At 47.9% G+C, this 8,565-nt stretch overlaps 1 long non-coding RNA gene across 1 annotated transcript; it reads right to left on the bottom strand.

Annotated features, from left to right (window-relative positions):
- Nucleotides 1-6,520: 6,520 nt before the first annotated feature.
- On the bottom strand, nucleotides 6,521-8,236 carry LOC134759654 (uncharacterized). Its single transcript, XR_010136205.1, has 2 exons — nucleotides 7,851-8,236; nucleotides 6,521-7,197 (listed from the first exon to the last, which is right to left on the bottom strand). It is a non-coding gene; the product is annotated as an uncharacterized LOC134759654 (long non-coding RNA).
- Nucleotides 8,237-8,565: the final 329 nt, after the last annotated feature.

Raw genomic sequence — 8,565 nt, 5'->3', positions numbered from 1 at the left:
ATTTTAATTTCTCTGGTTACAAACTTGAATATTTTGTATTAGAACATTTCTTCATATAGTCATATACTTCTGTTAATTGCCTGTTCTTCTTCTTAGTTTTATTTTATTTTTTGAGAAAAGGTCTTCCTTTGTCTCTCAGATTTGAGTGCAGAGACACCATCACAGCTCACTGCAACCTTGACCTCCTGGGCTCAAGTGATCCTCCCACTTCAGCCTCCTGAGCAGCTAGGACTACAGGTGTGAGCCACCATGTCCAGCTAATTTTATTTTTTGTAGAGACAGGGTTTTTTTTTTTTTTTTTTTTTTTGAGACAGAGTCTCTCTCTGTCGCCCAGGCTGGAGTGCAGTGGCACTATCTTGGCTCACTGCAAGCTCCACCTCCCGGGTTCACACCATTCTCTTGCCTCAGCCTCCTGAGTAGCTGGGACTACAGGCGCCCACCACCAGGCCCAGCTAATTTTTTGTATTTTTAGTAGAGACGGGGTTTCACCATGTTAGGCAGGATGGTCTCGATTTCCTGACCTCGTGATCCTTCCGTCTTGGCCTCCCAAAGTGCTGAGATTACAGGCATGAGCCACTGCGCCCGGCTGAGACAGGGTCTTGCCATGTTGCCTAGGCTGATTGGGATCAAGTGATCTTCCCTCCTCAGCCTCCCAAAGTGTTGAGATTACAGGCACGAGCCACTGTGCCTAGCCTTCTTGGTCTATTTTAAATTTGTAAATGTGAAATGTAATTTTAATCATAATTTATTGTACAGCCCTTTAGTTACAATGCAGTTAACCTGGAAGGTGGTTTTGAAACCATCTTTGTCTTAGATATTTCTACTACCTGCCAGTGGTAGCTTGATCTGGTTATTTCCATGGGATTATGCCCTCAACTCAAGCATAATGTTCAATTATGGGTGTCATACTCTAAGAGAGACATAAGCAAAGCAGAATGATGGTGATGATAGTTTTCTGATAATCGTCTTATATGAAAAGAGTTTCAATACCTCAGAAGGGGAAGAAAAAGAGAGAGCGTTAACTTGAAGCAGCCTAGAGGAAAACACCAATACTATCTTCAGACAGTTAAAGCGCTGTCATGTGAAATTAGGGAAAGATTTGTCCTGTGTTGCCCTAGAAGATGGAATTAAAACAAATGGGTGATGTTATAGACAAACATAGTTACTCTCAGTCTGTGGAATGCTTTTTTGTCACAAATACCTAGCCCTGCAATCAGCTGTCTGCATGGCAAGCTCACTGGCCATGTTGACATAGAGGCTGGTTGGGGCATTTTTTCATGAAGCAGGAAATTAGTTACAACTTCCAACATTTCTCCCAATATAGATATAATTTAATTTAACTAAAGTTTATTGAGCTCCCACTACATGCAAGACACTGGGCTGAGGTAGGAGGATTACTTGAAGCCAGGAGTTCAAGACCTGCCTGGGCGACATAGTGAGAACCTATCTCTACAAAAAAAATAAAAATAAATTAGGCATGGTGGCACATTCCTGTAGTCTTAGCGGCTTGGGAGGCTGAGGCAGGAGACTCGATTGAGCCCAGAAGTTTACTGTGGGAATACAGAAGATAGTGTGGGAAAGAAGTCTCATTCAGCTTCTCTGAAGATTAGCATGTGGAAGCTAGGATAGAAAATAAGACTTGTTGGCTAGGGCCTGGAGCCCCTCAACAGCCAGCTGAGATCAGCATTTGAGAACTGAGGCATCCTTGGCAGTGGATTAGAACAAACATACCCAATGGACTGGGGAAGACTCCCGGGGCAATCATTTTCTTTTCTTTTTTTTTGAGACAGAGTCTCGCTCTGTCACCCAGCCTGGAGTGCAGCGGCGCGATCTCAGCTCACTGCAACCTCTGCCTCTTGTGTTCAAGCGATTCTCCTGCCTCAGCCTCCCGAGTAACTGGGATTACAGGCACGCGCCATCACGCCCGGCTAATTCTTTTTATTTTTTTAGTAGAGACGGGGTTTCGCCGTGTTGGCCAGGCTGGCCTCGAACTCCTGACCTCGTGATCTGCCTACCTAGGCCTCCAAAAGTGCTGGGATTACAGGCGTGAGCCACCGCACCCAGCTTTTTTTTTTTTTTTTTTTTGAGACAGGGTCTTGCTCTGTTGCCCAATCTGGAGTACAGTGGCGGGATCTTGGCTCACTGCAACCTTGACTTTCCAGGCTCAAGCAATCCTCCTGCCTCAGCCCCCTAAGTAGCTGGGACTACAGGCATGTGCCACCATGCCCGGTGGGGCAATTATTTTCTAACAAGAGGAGGCCTAAGTCAAGATATGCAGGCAGAGCAGAATACTGACGGGCTGCCAGCCACTAGGCAATCAGTACTTAGCATCAGGAAAGTCTAACCAAGATCTATCCTCATGAAGTCCCTGCAGGAAGACTGTGGGTGTGAACACAGGAAATAAGCAGTAGTAAATACACAAAGTCCTGGAGACTGGAGGGGAAGGTTTTACAGCAAGGTGATGACGTAGCAGTCGGCTGGCCCTTCAAGGGAAGACTCGATTCTTTCTTTTTTTTTTTTTTGAGACAGAGTTTCCTTCTTTTTGCCCAGGCTGGAATGCAATGGTACGATCTCGGCTCACTGCAACCTCCGCCTCCTGGGTTCAGGCAATTCTCCTGCCTCAGCCTCCCGAGTAGCTGGGATTACAGGCATGTGCCACCATGCCTGGCTAATTTTGTATTTTTTAGTACAGACAGGGTTTCTCCATGTTGGCCAGGCTAGGCTGGAACACCTGACCTCAGGTAATCTGCCTGCCTCGGCCTGCCAAAGTTCTGGGATTACAGGCGTGAGCCACCACGCCCGGCCTGGAAGACTCAATTCTTATGAAGAACATGGAGAGCACTTTGGGGAGGGATAAAAGAGTAAGAAATCAGGGATAGAGACTGAATATGCATGGGAAGAGTGGTAAAGATGATCCTGCCTCAATATCTTTTGAGGCAGGAGTTTTTTTATAAGGTAGAGGCAGGTCCTAAAACCTTAAGTTGAAGACTAGAACCATGAACTGGTCAGCTATGCTTTTTCTAGAAAAATATAGAGATAATACCTTAACTGATAGTATAAACATATAAATATGCCTCTTTTTTCTTGGCTTTGCAAATATTTGGACTACTACTTTCTCTTTTCCTCCCTCCCTCCTTCCCTCCTTTCTTTCTTTCTTATTTTATTTATTTATTTTTTTGAGACAGAGTTTCGCTCTGTTGCCCAGGCTGGAGTGAAGTGGCACGATCTCGGCTCACTGCAAGCTCCGTCTCCCGGGTTCATGCCATTCTCCTGCCTCAGCCTCTCGAGTAGCTGGGACTACAGATGCCCACCACCATGCCCAGCTAATTTCCTGTATTTTTAGTAGAGATGGGGTTTCACTGTGTTAGCCAGGATGGTCTCGATCTCCTGACCTCATGATCCACTCGCCTCGGCCTCCCAAAGTGCTGGGATTACAGGCATGAGCCACCGCACCCAGCCTCCTATTTATTTATTTATTTTATTTTTTATTTTTTGAGACAGAGTCTCGCTCTGTCGCCCAGGCTGGAGTGCAGTGGCGTGACCTCAGCTCACTACAACCTCTGCCTCCCAGGCTCAAGCAATCCTCCCACCTCAGCCTTCCGGAGTGGCTGGGATCACAGGAACTCATCACCATGTCAGGCTAATTTTTTCTTACTTTTTTTAGAGATGGGGCTTCACCATGTTACCTAGGCTGGTCTGGAACTCCTAGACTCAAGCTATCTGCCTACCTTGGCCTCCTAAAGTGCTGAGATTACAGGCATGAGCCTCTGCGCCTGGCCTGGACTACATTTGTTGTTGTTGTTGTTGTTGAGACCGAGTCTCACTCTGTCACTCAGCCTGGAGTGCAGTGGCGCGATCTCGACTCACTGCAACCTCGGCCTCCCAGGCTCAAGCGAGTCTCTTGCCTCAGCCTCCCAAGTAGCTGGAATTATAGGTACCCGCCACCATGCCCGGCGAATTTTTGTATTTTTAGTAGAGATGGGGTTTCACCAAGTTGGCCAGGCTGGTCTCAAACTCCTAAATTCAAGTGATCCACCTGCCTGGGCCTCTCAAAGTGCTGGGATTACAGGCATGAGCCGCCGCACCTGGCCTCTGGACTACATTCTTTATAGAGCAATTTTTTAAAAAGCATAACCCCTAAACTAGCAGTAGATTGGCATTTTCTTTCACCGTTTCTACTTTTATGAAATATTTCTTCATAACTCTAGGTTTATCCTTTAGGCCTGTGTAGATCCCCATTTTACTCTTTCTTTCTAGAGTCAGAGATCTTCCATCCCTTGATCACTTCTGCTTGCTTCACTGGCAGATATAGCTTGATGCTTAGGCCTTACTCCAGCAAAACCTTTAATTAACTTTAGAGAATCCAAATGCTAAGTACTGGCCGAGCCTCCCAATCCTCCCAATTCTCACCTTGAGGTAATATGATGTCCTGCGGAGGTTTTCTTCTCTTTTCCCTTGCCTGTATAGTCCAGGCTCTGCACTAACAGTGTGACCTCTGGGAAGGCCCTAACTTCTCTGAATCTCAGACTCCTCATCTGTGAGTTACGTGCAGGGGTCAATTATGATTTAAAAGATATGGTGGGGCATGTTGGCTCACACTTGTAATCCCAGCACTTTGGGAGGCCAAGGCTGGCGGATTGTTTGAGCCCAGGAGTTCAAGACCAGCCTAGGCAACATGGCAAAACCCTGTCTACACAAAAAATATAAAAATTAGCTGGGCGTAATGGTGCACATCCGTAGTCTCAGGTACTCGAGAGGCTGAAGTGGGAGGACTGCTTGAGCCCCAGAGGCTGAGGCTGCAGTGAGCCATGATTGTTCCACTTCACTGCAGCTTGGGCGACAGAGTGAGACCCTGCCTCAAAAAAAAAAAAAAAAAAAAAGGTATGATCCTGGCTGGGCACAGTGGCTCACGCCTGTAATTCCAGCACTTTGGGAGGCCGAAGAGGGCGGATCACTTGAGGTCAGGAGTTCAAGACTATCCTGGTCAGGCACGGTGGCTCACGCCCTAGTTTAGGGCTTATGCTTTTTTCAAAATTGTTCTATAAAGAATGTAGTCCAGGGGCTGGGCGCGGTGCCTCATTCCTGTAATCCCAGCACTTTGGGAGGCTGAGGAGGGCGGATCACTTGAGGTCAGGGGTCTAAGAGCAGCCTTGCCAACATGGTGAAACCCCATCTCTACTAAAAATACAAAACTTAGCCGGGTGTGGTGGCGGCGCCTGTAATACCAGCTACTTGGGAGGTTGAGGCAGGAGTTTCACTTGAACCAGGAGGCAGAAGTTGCAGTGAACTGAGATCGTGCCACTGCACTCCAGTCTGGGTGAAAGAGTGAGATTCTATCTCAAAAAGAAAGTCTATGATCGATAATTTGTTAATAAATGTAATAATTCCTAAAGTTTCAGAATGTGAGTTCATGGGGAAAGGTTTCTAAGTGATAAAATTGTTGGTTACAGGATAAAAAATAAAGTGAAAAAATCTTTTTTACTGATATGTATTTGTACATATTAATGGAAGTACATGTGATATTTTGATACATGCATACTGTGTGTAATGATCAAATCATTACAAATGAGGTTATCCATTACCTCAAACATTTATCATTTGTGTTGAGTTTTTCAAATTTTTCAACTGTCCAGTATCCCCAAAATTTACGTAGTAGTATTACTCTCCAAATTAGGCTTTTTTTTTTTTTTGAGATGGAGTCTTGCTCTGTCACCAGGCTGGAATGCAGTGGTGCAATCTTGGCTCACTGCAACCTCCGACTCCCTGGTTTAAGCGATTCTCCCGCCTCAGCCTCCTGAGTAGCTGGGACTACAGGTGCGTGCCACCATGCTCAGCTAATTTTTGTATTTTTAGTAGAGATGGGGTTTCACCATGTTAGCCAAGATGGTCTCGATCTCTTGACCTCAAATGATCCACCCACCTCAGTCTCCCAAAGTGCTGGATTACAGGTGAGAGCCACTAGGCCCGGCCCAAATTAGGCCTTCTACAGGAAAAAATCTTGGCTGGGCCTGTTGGCTCACACCTGTAATCCCAGCACCTTAGGAAGCCAAGGTGGGAGGATCGCTTGAGGCCAGGAGGTTGAGGTTGCAGTGAGGCCTCCACACTCCAGTCTGGGAAACAAGCAAGACCCTGTCTCAAAAACAAAACCTTTAGCACTTCATTTTTTCACAGATGGAGTCCACTCTGTTGTGCAGGCTAGTCTCAATCTCCTGGGGTCAAGCAATCCTCCTTCCTCAGCCTCCTAAATAGCTGGGACTACAGGTTCAGTCACTGTACCCAGCTTAAGAACTTTCGAGACTTTTAAAATACTTTGTAACATTGGGGCTCGAGTTAATCTAACTTATTTTGAAAGGAATAATCAAGGTAACAAGATTTTCCTTCTGACTCTGAATTGATGGCACACCTGTGCTGCACTGACCATCACTCACTTTGTGATTTGCATAGCTAGTCTATTTTAGAATTGTTATTATCATAAGGCATTCCCGACTAGAGTCAGAATGATTCATAGAGGATAAGAAGGTTTAAGTGAGGCCAGGAGCAGTGGCTCTCACCTGTAATCCCAGCACTGTGGGAGGCTGAGGTGGGTGGATCATCTGAGGTCAGGAGTTTGAGACTAGCCTGCCCAACATGGTGAAACCCCGTCTCTACTAAAAATATAAAAATTAGCCAGGCGTGGTAGCGCGCGCCTGTAATCCCAGCTACTAAGGAGGCTGAGGCAGGAGAATCACTTGAACCCGGAAGGCGGACGTTGCAGTGAGCCGAGATTGTGCCACTGCACTCCAGCATGGGTGATAGAGTGAGACTCTGTCTCAAAAAAAAAAAAAAAAAGTTTAAGTGACAAGACTAGGAGCAATTGGAGAAAACAACTGAAAAGAAAGCTGTATTAGTGAAGACAAGCATCTTCGGTAAGGACGCTTTAGGGGTGGTTGGGAAGAAAGGAAAAATGTAAGACTGAAACATAAGACGAAAATGTAAGACGGAATTGCCCGAAAGTCTAACTTTAATTACATATCAAATACACATTTTGGTGATTTGGCGATCATGGGGTGGTGTGTGTGAAAATGTAGTTTTTACTTCTCTATCCCTGTTTCTTGCTTTCCACATACTTCGGCGTTTTCCACTTTATCAGGTTGAACCAGCTCACCAGGTTCAACTCCTGTGCCATCACACCTAGGTGTGCTTGAAGGATGGATGTCCCTGAGAATGGAAGGTCAGCAGCATGAATATTGCAACTACAGAAGGGTAGGAGAGAAAAAGGGTGGCGTAAACAGGACTGATGGGGAGAGAGAACAGAAGGTAAAGCAAATGCAAAGAAAATGCGAGGGCCCGGGCGCGGAGGCTAACGCCTGTAATCCCACCACTTTGGGAGGCCGGGGTGGGCGGGTCACCTGTCAGGAGTTCGACACTAGCCTGACCAACAGGGTGAAACCCCGTCTCTACTAAATACAAAAAATTAGCCGGGCGTGGTAGCACATGCCTGTAATCCCAGCTACTTGGGAGGCTGAGGCAGGAGAATCACTTGAACCCAGGAGGTGGAGGCTGCAGTGAGCCGAGACTGTGCCATTGCACTCTAGCCTGGGCAACAAGAGCGAAACTCCCATCTCAAAAAAAAAAAAAAAAAGAAAAAGAAAAAGAAAAAGAAAAGAAAAAAAGAAAAAGAAAATGCGAGGAAGCAGGCTGTGTCGTCCTGGGGGTAGGCTTGACCACTTTTCAATTTTCAACCCAGTGGTACGACTCTGGCGGCAGGCAGAGGCCCCACCTCCTCTGCAGAGAGCTCTCAGGTTCTCCCGGATTCCTAAAGGACGGCAAAGGCCTGAAGCAGGTTCTCTGAGCACCGCACAGAACCTTACACTTCGCGGGGAGGTTCTTCCTGCGCCCAGGTGTTCCTCAATCTTCCTCTCCTCGCCCAGGAAGAGGTTGTGAGGATTACATCATCCCAACCCGAGCAGCGTGGCCAGCTTTTCCATCTCAAACTCTTGCTCTTGAAGTCAATCCGGATGGAGCGCTCATGTTTCCCCGTCAGGGCTGGCCCTGGACAGGGGGCACGCTGGGAGGCGTCTCGTTCCAGCACAGAGGCTATTAAATGACCCAGGGCGCGGCTTTTTCTCGCGTTTACGAGCTCCACCTACACGGGAACACATGGCCACCCAAGCCTGTCGCTGCGCCAAGACCTCCAGCTCAACACAACCGACAAGCGCTGTGCAGAAAAACCGCAACGCAGTCCAACGGGAGACCCCGGGAGGGGAAGGAGGTGCTGGGCTCGGGAAGGGTGTCCCGGGGGGCGGGGGCGGCGGGGGGGCGCTGCGCCTGCGCAGTCGCTAGGCAGCGTCTCCCGCGGGGCGTGCTCGTAACGCCGCGCACCCTATCAGGCGGCCACAGGGAGCGCGCCCGCGGCCTCGCCCTTTCTCGCCCCTCCCTTCTCCCCTCTGGGTCCCGTCTCAGACTGAGGCTTGGAGACCAGAGCATTCCACTCGCCACTTCGGCGCGCCCACATGCCGTCTTGTGCGCGTGCGCAGAGGCGGATCGCAAGGCTAGGGCGCGAGGGAACGGCGGGCGTACGTCCTT

Source organism: Pongo abelii, chromosome 12 (genome assembly GCF_028885655.2).
Source record: "Pongo abelii isolate AG06213 chromosome 12, NHGRI_mPonAbe1-v2.0_pri, whole genome shotgun sequence".
Classification (NCBI taxonomy): Eukaryota; Metazoa; Chordata; class Mammalia; order Primates; family Hominidae; genus Pongo; species Pongo abelii.
Note: the sequence above shows the minus strand (reverse complement) of the source record. Positions and strands in the feature narration are given on the sequence as shown.